The sequence below is a fragment of the Vicugna pacos genome, chromosome 28, assembly GCF_048564905.1.
Source record: "Vicugna pacos chromosome 28, VicPac4, whole genome shotgun sequence".
Lineage (NCBI taxonomy): Eukaryota > Metazoa > Chordata > Mammalia > Artiodactyla > Camelidae > Vicugna > Vicugna pacos.
In genome coordinates, this window is record NC_133014.1 from 12135582 (window position 1) to 12150864 (window position 15283).

A 15283-nucleotide genomic window follows, 5' to 3' on the forward strand; every position below is an offset into this window, starting at 1 on the left:
TGACTGTACTGCTAGAGAGAGAAACTTTTTCATTTTTTCATACTACATCTTATCCTAGTGTCTTATTCACTCTGACTTTACACACTTGCATTATTAGGTTCTCATCAACTGGGTGAGTCTTCCTTTTCTGGACGATAAGTAAATGCTACGAAATAACTTGCTTCTTGAGCCTTTTCATTAATTGTGGCTCTTTTTAAAAAACAATTTTACTCTGTTTTGAGATTCCAATAGCTACTTAAAATAATCAGCCTCCTTACTTGTCAAATGACTGGGATTTGTACTTAAGTGTCTTTGGAATTTGTGGGGAGCCATTGCTTAATTTGTAAGCTGTTTAATACCGATAGTACAGACAGTTGGATTACCAGAATCCATTGTCCCCAAGTACCATGAGATGCTTCAAAAGATTGAAACTCTTTTCATGTATAACTGAAAAATTGTGCTGTACACTGGAATTTTTTTTTTACATTTTTTATTGATTTATAATCATTTCACTGGAACTTGATACAACATTGTAAAATGACTATAACTCAATAAAAAAATTAAAAAAAAAAAGATTGAAATTCTTCGTCATTAATACGATTGGAAAGGTCCACGGGCTCAGGCCTAGAATCTTTCTCTTTCATTTCACATCTTGTCCTTAAAAGTCATTATGTTGGACAAACACACATGTTTAAAAACACAAACATGAATAAAATATGAAACAGTAGACATAATTGAGAAAATTACCCCCAAATGTGAAATGTTTATTATATAATTCAGTTCTAATACAACCCATGCTCTCAGTGATTGTAGTTCATGGATAAGTAAAGCGAATGACAGCAGTGTTCTAAGAAATGGGATGGCGGCATTGGTGATGCTCTGTTACAAAGTACTTGCACCACCTGAGAAACATCATAGTGTTGTTTGAAAGTGGATTTGAATTAGTTGTAAGTGTAGATTGCAAACCTTAGGGAAACCACTAAAAAAACTTTTTATTTTTATTTATTTATTTGCGGGGGGAGGGGATAATTTGGCTTGCTTCCTTGTTTGTTTGTTTGTTTTAATGGAGGTACTGGGGAAGGAACCCAGGACCTTGTGCATGCTAAGCATGTGCTCTACCACTGAGCTATACCCTCCCCCTATAAAATCTTTTTAAAGAAGCATAATTGATATGCCAAGAGAGTAGACAAAATGGAATCATATAAAATGCTCAGTTAAAACTAGAGAAGGCAGAAAAAGAATGGAAGACCAAAAAGAAACAAAAATAAGGGCAACAAATAGAAAATCCTTATTAATATGGTAGATTTTAATCCAAATATATCAATAACTACTTTAAATATGAATGATCTAAATACAACAGTTAAGACAGAGATTGTCAGAATGGATAAAAAAACAAATTCAATTATGTGCTGTTTAAAAGAAACCTACTTAACATATAAAGACACAGATTAAAAATAATATATGGAAAACAATACACCATGCTAGTGCTAGTCAAAAGAAAGCTAATGTGCTACATAAATTTCGCAGAAAGCAGACTTCAGTGCAGGGAAAATTATCAGGGATAAAGAGGTCAGTTCTCCAAGAAAACATAGCAATCCTTAATGTGTATGCAGCTAACAATAGAGCATAAAAATAAATGAGACAGAAACTGGTAAAAGTGCAAGGAGAAATAGATGAATTCACTATTATACTTGGAAATGTCAGCACTACTCTATTGGCAATGGGCAAGTCCAGCAGGCAGAAAGTCAGCAGTTACATAGTTGAACTGAGCAGCACATCAAGCAACTGGATCTAACTGACATTTATAGAATATTTCATCCAGCAGTAGAATGCACATTCTCCTCAAGCTCACGTGGAGCATTCACCAAGAAAGACCACATACTTGTTCATAAAATATACCTTAACAAATTTAAAAGAATAGAAATCATACAGACTGTGCTCTCATGTGACAGTGGAAGTAAACTAGAAATCAAAAACAGAAAGACAGCTGGAAAATCCCAAAATCTTTGGCAATTAAATAACACACTTCTAAATAATAAATGAGTCCAAGGAGAAGTCTCTAGAGAAACTGAAAATTATTTTTAGGTCAATGACAATGTGAATACAACTTAGTCAAAATTTGTGGAATACAGTGAAAACAGTGCTTAGAGGGAGTTTAATACCATGAAAGGTATACATTGGAAAAGAAGAAAGGTCTAAAATTAATAATCTAATTACCTCAGGAAACCAGAAAATAAGCAAAATTAGTAATAAAATAGTAATAAAATTATTTAAAAAAATAAATAAAAATACATGACATTATACATTTGTTAAAACCCATAGAATCATGCAACACAAAGAATAAACCCTAATGTAAACTATGGCCTTATTTAATAATAATGTATAAATATTCTTGTATCAATTGTTAACAAATGTATCACACTAATGCAAAATTTTACCAACATGGGAAGCTAGGGAAGAGGACAGTTGGAAAAGGAGATATACAGGAGCTCTCTGTACTTTTTCCTCAATGTTTCTCTAAACCTAAACCTGTTCTAAGAATAAAGTATATCAATTAAATATATATATATGTATATATATATATACCATGCAAATATTAATCATAAAGCTAGAATGGCAATGTTAATATCAGACAAAATAGACATCAAGACAGAGTATGAATAGAAATAAAAAGGGACGTTTTAAAGATAAAAGGGTCAATTCTTCAATAATACATAACCATTATAATGCATATGCACCTAATAACAAAGCTTCAAAATACAGTAAGCAAAAAATGCAGAATAAATGGAGACATAGACAAATCTACAATTGTGTTTTGAAGAGTTTAGTATCTTTCAGTAATTGATGGAACAAGCAGGCAAAAAGTCAGTAAAGGCACAAAAACTTTCAACAATACTTTTAAGCAACTTGATCTAAATGACATTCATAAAGCATTACTTAATAAAACAGAATGCATTCTTTTAATCATCATCATTAAAATCTTGCATATGTTCATTTTTTGTAACAATGAAACACTTGAAACAAAACTGGAGAATTGATAAATGGTAGCATTTTATACCCAGAAAAATCACACAACAGCTAATCAGAGCTAATTTCATTCACATAGGTCACTGTGGATAAATCTCAGAAAATCTAATAATGAGTAAAAGAGGCAAGCTGCAGAATGATAAGTACAGTAAGACACCAATTTTAAAAGATACAGAACAATGCTGTGTTTTAGTTATGGATCCTATGAAAATACTTTAGCTGTTTGAGAATGACATATTGGCACTTCAGGACAGTGGCTACCTCAAAGGAGAAGGGGAGAGAAATGAGATCAGGCAATCAAATATATTAGTAATATTATATGTTTTAAGGAAAAATGAACTAATAAAAAATGACTTTTGCCATTACTTAAGATATTGAAAAACTGAAAACAATCTCAGTAAAGAACCCTAAGAGAATCCAACATTTCACCTACACCCATGTTGCTGAAAGCTTCTGGGGCAAACCACATGACCAAGCAAGGCGATGTGCTCTCAAATTGATGATTGACCCCTTGCAGGGAGAGGGTCTTAGTGCCCTCCATCAGTCTCACAGGATGAGATGGCTGTCTTTCTATTTAACCCCTCTATTTCAACGCATAATCTTCATCTCCTATTCCCAACTCCAGAATCATATTCCATCAATTATTGGCTTCCTTTCATGCTCAATCTCTCGCTCTTGGTAACCTATAAACACGCTTAGATCTCTGTCAGTTTAAAAACAAACAAAAAACTGATCGTGGCCTTGATAATGTCATCTTTCTTTTTATCTGCAACTAAATTTTTCAAAAGGGAAGTCTGATTACCTCCATCCATTTTCCCAACTTGCTGCAAACTCCTATCACTCCTTTGAAACCGCTATGGCAAGCTCACCAATGATCTAGTTTCCAAATCCAGAGGTTACTCTGCAGTCCTTATCTACCTTATCTACTCTCTTTTTGAAATTTTCAACCCCCAGACTTCTAAGACCCACATCTTTCCCTTTATCTTGGGCTTCCCTTCTCACTGCCCACCCCTCCACCTCAATGAGTATTCTCACTAACCTTATCTACCTTCCAGGTTCTTCTGCCTGTGGGCCAGGGATCTCCCAAATTTCTGCCTCTAGCAGGACCACTTCCAGAACTCTAGACCTTCATATCCAATTGACAAATACTCCTCTCCACCAGGACATACCACAAGTATCTTAAATTCAACAAATCCAAAATAAACTCATTATGTTTTCTGTGGTATCATCTCCTCCCGCTCCCCATCTGCATTCCTTCTCTTCGTCAATGCAGGATGTTCTATATACTAGCAACAAACAACTGGAAATTGAAAGCACCTGAACCTACAAAGCCACCTGGGGTAGGAGGGTGGACAGCAAGCACCGTAGTGTGGATGCTTTTACTGTGAGAAAGGATTTTTTTCCCACACACCGCTTCGTGGTTAGCCTGCTCCCATTTGATCCTTTTCATACATAGGAGGTTTCTAAGTAAGCCCAGGGTCCTATGTTGCCTTCCACTTCCATTATTCATGAATTATTATCACATGGTCTCCAGTAAAGTACTCTGCTTGCTTCACGATCCCCTTGATGATTGTCTCCTGTCTTCTGTTTCATTTTAAATAGTTTTAATTTTTTTTGCAGCAGCAGCATTGGCTTTGAACTCAGATCTTGATTTGAATCCCAGCTCCACAGCTTACTAGCTTTGTGACTCTGGCAAGTTACTTCCTGATCATAAAATAAAAGCAGATCTTGTTTTAAAATCTGAAAACAGCTCCAAGATTTGTTGGCTGTCAAAGTTATTATCAAAGCACAGATTATGCTTGGTTCATAGCATTTGGCTCTGTTAAACACCAGGAAATTTCTGGAGCAAATAATGCAGAATCATTACTCTCTTACATTTATTCAACAAGTGTCTGAACCAGGCATCATTCTAGGAGTTGGAGATACAGCAGTGAACAAGGCAAGCATCAGCCCTACCCTTAAGGAATTTACATTCTAATTGTGGGATGTCAGACAATATCCAAGGAAATGAATTCATTCAAACTGGTGAGAAGTGCTAGGAAAGAAAGAAAACAGGACACTATCTTAAAAAGTGACTTTGGGAAGAGACAGGGGAGAAAGAAGGTTACTTTAGCCAGGGTCATTAGGAAAGGCTTCTCTCAGGAGGGTGACACTTGAGCTAAGACATGAAGACTGAGACTGAGCCAACCATATGTATTAGTTACCTATTGCTGCATAACAAATTACCTCATAACTTAGTAGCTTAAAATGACAAACATTTATTACCTTATGGTTTCTGTTGGTCAGTGATGCAGGTGTGGCTTGGCTCAGTGTCTTCAGCTCAGGGTCTCCCCCAAGGTTAAAATCCAGGTTATTAGCTGGGTCTGCAGTCAATATCATAAAGATGTCAACTGTCCTCAGATGAATCTATAGATTCAGTGCAATTCAAATCAAACTCCCACTGAGTTTTTTATAGAAATTTGACAAGCTGATTCTAAATTTTTTATGGAAATGGTGCTTGCTTCGGCAGCACATGTGCTAAAATTTTTACAGAAATGTGAAGAATCTAGACTAGCCAAACTGCTCTGAAAAAGACATAGAAATTTCAAGTTATAACACTACTTGATTTCAAGAATTATTATAAAACTACACTAATGAAGATGGTATGGTATTAACATAAGGATAGAAAAATAAATCAATAGAACAAAGTAGGAAGTCCATAAATAAACTCATACATATATCTGGACAAATGGTTTTTGACAAAGGCACAATGCAGTGGAGAAAGGATAGTCCTTTCAACAAATCGTGCTGTAAGAATTGTATATGCATATGCAAGAAAAGAACTTAGACCCATATCTCACACCCCATGCAAAATTTAACTCAAAATGGGTCATAGACCTAAATGTAAAAGCATGGATCTATATAAAACTTTTGGAAGAAAACAGAAGTAAATCTTTTTGACCTTGGGTTAGGCAAGAATTTCTTAGATATAACATCAAAAGCACAATTCATAAAAGAACAAGTTGACTAATTGGACTTGGTTAAAATTTTTAAATTTCTACTCCTTAAAAGACACTCATGATAATGGAAAGACAAGACAGACTGTGAAAAAAATCTCTGCAAAACATATCTGGTTAAAGACTTGTACCTAGAATATATATTCTCAAAACTCAAAAATAAGATAACAAAAAAAACCCAAAACAAAACTGAGCAAAAGATTTGGACAGACAACTTGAGCTATAGGGATGGCAAATAAGCATAAGAAAAAATGCTAAGCTTTGTTAATCATTAGGAAAATACAAATTAAAACCACAAGATAATAGCACTTCGCTAACAGAATGGCCAAAATTACAAAGACTTGTCATACCAAGTGTTGATGATGATGTGGAGAAACTAAAACTCTTGTGAAATTATCATAATAATGTCAGTATTGCGGCCACTTCAGAAAACAATTTGGCAGTTTCTTAAGAAGTTGAAAATACAGTGATCTTGTGATCCACCCCACTCAAGAAAAATTAATTTGTAACCATGTAAAAACGTATACACAAATGTTTACAGAAACTTTATTTGTAATAGCCAAAAATAGGAAACAGCTCAACTGTCCATCAACAAGTAAACAGATAAACAGACAATAGCATATCCAAAAAATGGAATACTACTCAGCAATAAAAAAGAATGGACCAATGCTACATATACCAACATAGATGAATCTTAAAATTACCATGCAAAATGAAATTAAGTCAGCCAATAAAGGAGTACATACTATATGATTTAAACTGTAGAAAATTCAAAACTAAACTATAGTGACAGGAGATTCGTGCTTGGAGACAGGGAATGAGGAGGTGTGGGAGGGAGGGATTACAAAAGCACAAGTGAAAACTTTTGGAGGTGATAGATATTTCCACTATAGATTATAGTGATGATTTCATAGGTGTATACACATACAAAAATGATATACTTTAAACATATGCAGGTTATTATAAACCTTATATGTATACTTTAGTAAAGTTTATATACATATAAGTTTTATCTGTATAATTGAAAATATAATAAACCACATATAAAACTTTTTTTTAATTTGGCCCCAGAACTGAAACTGTCACTTCCTGTCATGTTTCATTGGCCATTGAAAGCCCTATGTCCTCACCTAACTCCAGAGGGGGCAGGAAAGTGCATTCTTACCACATGCCTGGAAGGAGAGAGTTGAATATTTGTGTATAATCCTAACGAGTACCACCCTCAGCAGTAAGCATACTGGATGTTTATAAATGGAACACTGGTCCCATTTGTTCCGTAACAGAATTCACATTCATTTGTAGAACCACTGAACAACAGCAGACTTAGCAGCTCTTACTCAAAAGTCCTGCAAAGATTCAGCTGTTCTGCTTACAACAGTGAGGAACACACATTCAGTCAAATTAGCCATGCAACCCCGACCCTTCCCTACTAATTTTGAAATCAGTGCTTCCTAGAATCTAGAAAAATAAATAGAACTAGGAGAAAACGTGAACAGCCATTTGGTCTAGCTTCTGGCTCCTAACCAGTTAAGTTTAATGTCAATTGTAGAAGAAAGACAGAGGGTCAGAGATTCCATAATGACAAATTCCTTTTCCTGCACTTACTCTCTTCATCATCAAGAAATTGTTTCTCATACCCAACTAAAATAAGTTTTTTTTAATTTAAACTGATTTCCTTTTGTTCTGTCCTTATCAGTCACTCTAATGAATTGGTCAAAAATATTAAAGCAAAAGTGCTATATCACAGGAAAAGGTTGGCATCCTTAACTACAAAAAACACTTGCACGTCACTGTGTAAAAAAAGACAAACATTTTACTTTGTTTAGCAACATGGCAGATTGTGTGAATACGGCCCCTACCTCACGCCTGGCAGGCCTATCAAAGAACATGTAGGAATGCTCTGTCGACTGTATATACATCTTAATTAAAAATGGCCTAAAGACACAGGCAATTCACAAAATAAAAATATATATGAACAATAAACACACAAGGTGTAGTTTATTATTCAAAGAAGTAATTTAAATCAAAATAGCAATGAGATGCCATTTCAGCTGTAAAATTGGCGAATATTTTTAAAACTGAAGATGCCCATCACGATCGAGGGTATCCAAACCTGTATTTACAGTAGGATAATCAATTGGTACAAACTTGTGTGAGGATAGTGGGGTTGCGCATGTTGCAGATTTTCTTCTTTTTGATAATGCCTAGATTCTATGTTTTCTACAATAAACATGTACTACTTTTATAACAAAATATTTATTTTTAATTGAAAGCAATATTGCTGTTTTAAAGTTCTCTCTCATCCTTTTCTTAATTGTTGTTGATTTACTGTGTTAGTTTCTGGTATGCAGCATACTTGTTCAGTTACGCATATATATTCTTTTTCATTATAGGTTATTACAAGGTATTGAATATAGTTCCCTATGCTGTACAGTAGGACCTTGTTGTTTATCTATTTTATGTATAGTAGTTTGTATCTGCAAATCCCAAGCTCCTCTTCCCCTTCTCCTTTGGCAACCACAAGTTTTTTGTTTTCTATGTCTGTGAGTCTGTTTCTGTTTTGTAGATAGATTCATCTGTATTATTTTTTAGATTCCACATATAGGTGATATATATATATGTGTTTATTTGTCTTTCTCTGTCTGACTTACTTCACTTAATATAATGAACTGTAGGTCCATCCATGTTGCTGCCAATGGCATTATTTCATGCCCGGGTGGTATTCCATTGCATGTATATACCACATCTTCTTTATCCAGTCATCTGTCAAAGGACATTTCGGTTGGTCCCATATCTGGCTATTGTAAATAGTGCCACTGTGAACACTGGGGTGCATGTATCTTTTTGAATTAGAGCTTCCTCTGGGTATATGCCCAGGAGTGGGATTGCTGGATCATATGGTAAGTCTATTTTTAGTTTTTTAAAGGGCTCTCCATACTGTTTTCTGTAGTGGCTGCACCAAATTACATCCCCACCAACAGTGTAGGCAGGCTCCCTTTTCTCCACAGCCTCTGCAGCATTTATCGTTCGTGGACTTTTGAACGATGGCCATTCTGACTGGTGTGACATACCTCACTGTCGTTCCAATTTGCGCTTGTCTGATGATTAGCGGTATTGAGCATCTTTTCGTGGGCCTGCTGGCCATCTGTGTGTCTTCACAGGAGCAACTTCTATTTAGGCCTTCTGCCCATTTTTGTCTTATCCTTCTCTTCTCCATGCTCACCAGCTCCAACCTCTTTCACCTTTCCTTACAAGGCCTATTTTCATTCTGAAATCAAATTCATCAAGGTTTTTCAGGATAGGACTTCATTCATTTTTTTCTAAGTCTCCTTAATTCAATTGCTCTTACTTTCTAAATTATCCTACCAACACAGATTTGAATTTTTTAAATGCTTTTTTGCTTTCTTCTTTAAATAAGCACATTATATTTGCATTGCATTTCGCCTAAAGCTTTCATTAGCCAGCTTGACGTTTAAAAAATGTTCCTACTAACTGTGTTCTTTTGTCCAAAAATAATTAGACTTATTAAGTACCTTCTGTGTGCTCTGGTACTGTCCCTACATGTCACAGCAGAGATGTATGGGCATCAGTGTGTGTGGGTAGACACACATATACGTGTGTGTCCATTTGTACAAAACACGTGCCAGTCACTGGGCTTAGAGCCTTGTCAGCTTTACCTCACTGAGTCCTCACAACAATCTTATGAGATCATTGTTTTATTTCTGTTTTTCAGATAAGCTTAGAGAGGGGCTGGAACATGCCAGAGAACAGCTGGTGAGAGTAGGAACTCAGCCTTGCAAGTGGCACCTGGGAAGGGAAGCCAGTTTACGCAAGGAAGTAAAACCATGGGCAGCAGCCTATAAGAAATGCCACAAATGTGATTGAAAAATAAAGAATTTTCTGGACTTTCACTGATTTCAATCATTCTGTCCCACCCAACAGGCTTCCTGGGTGTGTGAACAGAGCGGTGGCTCAGAAGCCCAGGTTCGGAGGGACCCTGCAGGCACTTGGAGTTTAATGCTCCGCAGTTGACAATGTGAAATTCTACATAACAAGTGAAGTCTGATCAACACTGGAGCAGGTGCCAAGGCCTTGGAGCCTTCAGCTCATGCACGGTCTGCCTGCTGTCAACCCCCCACCTCCTGGCAGCCGGCCCTCCGTTCCTGGCACCCAGGGCCCCTGCCCAGCCTCACCCTCTCCATGACTGCCCTTCCCACTGAGGGGCGTTTCCATCTTCTGCTGTCGCCCTCTGCCTACAGTGGGGCCCTCAGCGCAGGTCCGCAGAGTGTTGGGGTCGGGCACACACATCCCAGGTCCCACGTGGCAAGGCATGAGTGGCAGCAGCTGTCTCTGCTGGGGTTGGCAACATGACAGATGTTTGGGGGGTGACTTGCTGGGGACAGGCCTCTTGCCCACCCCCAATCTAGGTATAAGCATGTCCTGGTGCTGAGGTTGGAGTCCTTTTCAGGCCCCACCATCTGTTGCAGGGTCTGCAGCTGGAGGGAGGGGGTCCAGGTGCCTGTGAGGACCTGCACTTGTCCTGTGAGTGTCCCCTGTCCAAGGGAGAATTATATTAAATTGCAAATTTAAAAATACCAGTTAACACGTCCAGAGAGTGCGGGGTGGGGGGAGAAAGAAAAAGCTTTATATAGTACCTCTCATGGCACTTTTTTCCTGCTTTTTGAACAAGGGGCTTGCATTTTCATTTTGTCCTGGGCGGGAAGACCCTGTAGCAACGTCCTACTGCCCCGTGGTCACACCATATGTCCTTGTAGCTTCAGGTGGTCAGAGGAGGAACAGTTTACTCTAGGAGGAAGGGTGAATTATTATTTGCTTACTCCACCCTTATTTACCTTTGTCTTCAAGGCGTTTGTACAGAGTCCTGAGGCTTGCTGTTCCTGCTGTGGGAAGTTGGAAGACTAGAGCTCGGGCTGGCCGGCTGACCAGAGGAGAAGGGCTGTGTATTAAATGGATGACAGCATGCAAAGCTGAGCCGCCCCAGGGTGTGTTCGTCTCAGCTTTGCTGAAAGCCACATTCTGCAGGTATGTCTCTGGTGAAAAGAGGTTCCTCCTTTTGAAGGTTCCAGCTTGAGTGCCAAAGGAGTCTCTGAATACCGCTTCGGGTCTTTGCTCATTCCTGCAGAGACTGGCCTGGTGCACTGGAAAACACAATTTGGTACCAACGCTGTGGTGACACTCAGTCAACAGGGTCATCTCCACAGAGACAGGACTGGATGGGTAGTTCTCACAACCACAGTGGGGGATGTGCCTGGAGAAGGCACTCAGGCAAGTTTGATTTCCTCACAGAAAAAAAATGTAGTTAGGTAGCTCCGTGCCTGGGGCTTGGTCTTAAGTCTCTTTTAATGACCATAAATGCCATATTCAAGTCAGCTATAAAGTATATCATTGTACACTGTCCAGTAATAAACTTTCGAAATGTAAATCAATTAGTCAGATAATAAAGAAATAGATCCTATAAATTTTTAGTTAACTCTGTTAAATTGTTTAGGAGATTGCTCAGGAAGGGGGCTTGTGCAAGGGTGGGAAGTGTGAGGGTAGAGGGTCTGGAAAGGGCAGACGATCTATGGGCAGAAAGGGGAGGAGCCGGGGGACAGTAAGTTTCAGGGGGTGCCTGGCATTACCTCACAACCGTGTGTCTCTGACAAAGAGCCCCCAGGAGAAATTGCTGAAGGGTAAGCTGCTCTACCTGTATCATTTTTTTTTATTATTAGTTACTAAGGATGAGCATTTATGTCCCTGAAATAAGAAATATCAAATATGTTTACATGCCAGACACAGACGAGACGTGGAATTGCTCCCTTACCTGCCTCAGATCCATGCTTCACTGGGTGAATCAACCAGACATACAGTGACAAACCGACCCAATCCATCTACTCAGTCTACCCAGGACTTAGATTTCTCCCCCTACCCTTGTTTTTTCCCATCATTTCTAGCCATTTTTACTTTTTTTTTTTTTAACCAAATTGTGTTCTTGATAAAGGAGTCAGAGAGCAAAGTGAAGAAAATGGGGTTATCTAATTTGCCTTTATCTGCCTCTCTCTTTGCCCCACCAGCAAGTAAAGTAACACATATTAGCATTCCTTTTCCTCTGCTCCTCGTCTACCAGTCTGAGGTTCCTGTGAACCCCACCTTTGCGCCTCTGACTGTGTGGAATTCACTGTGTCTTGAATGCAGAGAGCTCTATGGTCAAAAAGTAGAGGCAGAAGATAGGAGTCCCAGGGCAAAAGTCCCAAGGCTGTTCTCTGGGCCACCCGTCTCCCTGGCCACCCAGTCTGGGGAGGGCTCAAGGCTGTTTATGAGGCCAGGTCTGGAAGGGGGTGCGCATCACTTCCGCTCCACTCCCACTGGCCGTAATTCAGTCACTTAGCCAACTTAACTACAAGCTGGTATGTCTACACTCCTGGAAATAGTGTGATGGATCTGTGACACTGGCTCCGCCTGGGTGCCAGAGAACCCAGGAAAAGAGCAGAAATTGGAAGCACAACACTTTGGAAGCCCAGGGTGGTGGGTGGGGCTCAAAATTGGAGGAGTTGCTAAAAGTTTCATAAGATACGGTTGGACCCGGTGCAGCCAGGCACTTTTCCCCTCTCCCAGCCTAGACGAAAACGGGAGGTTTACCTTTGGAAGTGAACAGAGAGGCTCTGGACTTGGAAATACAGGCATAGCTATGTGAGGGAGGTGAGGAACCCTATGGAAAACTGTGATATTAAGTTCAAGCCTAATGGCTGGGACTTGATACTCCCCAGCCTCCTTCTCTCAGTCAGTCCCAGGACGCTGACAGTGACACTTGAACTTCCCAGGCAGGATTCCTCTCTGAAGAAAGCAAACAGCCTAAGAGAAAAGACTTATAGATTCTTCTAGTGAAATAGCTGGGCTCTGACCATTATTCACACTAAGTGAGCCCCACTAAGTCACAGAGAACTTCCAACGAGCTTTCTCGTGCCTCACTTTTATGAACTTATGAACAAGGAGAGACCCAAATATTACCAGGTAGATAAAGTGAGCTCCTAACGTGAACAATGAAGTCCAAAACAAACAAAAAGAAAATGAACCCAGATCTAAAGAGCAGAAGAAACAGGGGGAAAGCCACTATTAAGTAATATCTTCAGAGAGATGTGAGACCATATTGCAAAGCAGGAGGTGCTAGAGAAAAGGCATGTCCCCGTGACAAAAAAGAGCTTTTGAAAATTAAAAATATGATAGACAAAGTTAAGAATCCACTAGAATAGGTGAAAGATAAATCTGAAGAAATCGCCAGAAAAGCAGAACAAAGAGCAAAGAGAGGAAAATTGGAGTGAATAAAATTACAGGATTAATTTAGGAGTTTCATTATCTCACTAATTGGAGTTCCAGAAAAATGAGAAAATGGATAGAAGAAGTTATTAAAGAATTTCCCAGAACCAAGGTCATGAGTTGCCATATTGAAAGGGCCCACTGGGCACTCAACACAATGAAGGAGAGGAGACTTGCACTAATGCATATGACCATAAAACCTCAGAACACCAAGGATGAAAAGAAGGGCCAGAGAAATTATAGAGAGAACAGTCAAGTCAAAACAGAAGCTGGAAGACTGTGGATCAAGGCCTTCAAAATTCTGAGGGGAAATGATTTCTAATTTAGAAGTCTATACTTGGCCAGACTATTATTCAAATAGGAAGAGTAACCACAGCTAACTCTTAAATGGTTTAAGAAAAAAAGGCATATTCAAATTAGAGAAAAGACATGAGAAATCAAGCAAAGCAGAAGTGTTAACCATTGGTGAATTGGTAAAGGGTACTAAGGAGGTGTTAGCAATACTCTTCCAAGTCTTTAAGTTTGGAAAAAAAAAAAAACGAGAGGAGAATAAAGGAATTTTTAGGTGTGTAAATTCTCCAAAGTTTATCTCCATGTCTACTGTCTTACTAAATCACTGTAGTATGAGGTGTGTTCCATGCAAACAAAGAAGTGGACAAAGTGTAACCATGCGATCAAAAAAACAGAATCCAACATAGAAGAGAAGTGAAGGGTAATCCTGGAATGACAGTTGCCTAGTCGGTCTAGAGAGTAAACAGTCTAACCTGGAGCAGGAGGACCAAGACAGAAGGTTTATTTCCAATAAAACATGCAATTGACAGATTAGCCATTTGTCTAGTTTGATCGTTCAGACAGAGATTCCGGGAATGAATAAGTGGACAGGGCCCTAGAAAATAGAACAAACCCAAATTTGAGTTAATTATTAACTCCAGGAAAAATGAACAATTGCCCAAGAAAGGAAATATAAATGATGTGATTCAGTCCATGAACAAGATTTATATGGACATATTAATATAAAAATGAATATATATTATAATCCCATTGGGAATGAAGGGAGGGAAATGGTGTGTGAATGGAGGATATAAAAGTGATCATTCCTCATCTTCTGTGGTAAGAAATCAATAGATAATGTATTAAGTGGAAACATCAAGAAGAGCAGTAGAAACCTGTTATTTGGAAATAGATAAACATGAGAAAAAATGCTTACTAGTACTGAAGGCAGTTACCTCTGAGGGTATCGAAGGTAGTGGGGATCAAGTGGATATGAATAAGCCTGCTTTTTTATGAGTAGGGTTTGTCTGGGACAGTCTCCACTTTATCCCTGATAGTCGGGTATCATTTTGTTACCACTGCCCCTTTCACTCTCAAAATTGTCCCAATTTTGAAGTCTTGAAGCATTATTTGATATGGGTAATATAATATTAAAGAAAATAAAATAAAATAAAAAGAGAGGGCTCTTTGGACCCTAAATTAAATAACCTCTTTTCATCCAGCTCAACCAAAAACATTGATTTTTCTTTTCCTCTAAAATTAATTATTTTAAACTGAATACAAGCAGTATGTCTGTTTCGCGATCACAGCAGGGGACATTCCTGGATAAGGCACTCCCGCAAGTCTGATTTTCTCACAGGAAAAAAAAAAAATGTGGTTAGATAGCTGCTATATTCATTACCTCATTTAATTCTTACAACGGCTTCGTGAGGGTAAACATCCAACCCCATTTTATAGGTGATAAAAATGAGGTTCAGGGAGGTTTTGTGACTTCTTAACAAGGTGACGCAGCTGGTAAGATACTAGCCTACACTGGACCAGGCACTCTAATTATGGTTCCCTTGCTTTTGCCTCCGTATCAAACGATAAGGCATCTCAGCCATCCCATGAATGAACAGAATCTGAGATGTGAACTTGAGAGCCCAGGTTAACAGCCTTGTCGTTAGAAAAACAGATTATGAAAAACAATAAATAAT

General features: G+C 38.4%; 1 long non-coding RNA gene across 1 annotated transcript; it reads left to right on the forward strand.

Annotated features, from left to right (window-relative positions):
* The first annotated feature begins 10502 nt into the window (after window positions 1–10502).
* Window positions 10503–11482, forward strand: LOC140690014 (uncharacterized). The gene is made up of 3 exons (XR_012065202.1): window positions 10503–10544; window positions 10869–11045; window positions 11146–11482. It is a non-coding gene; the product is annotated as an uncharacterized lncRNA (long non-coding RNA).
* The last annotated feature ends 3801 nt before the right edge of the window (window positions 11483–15283 follow it).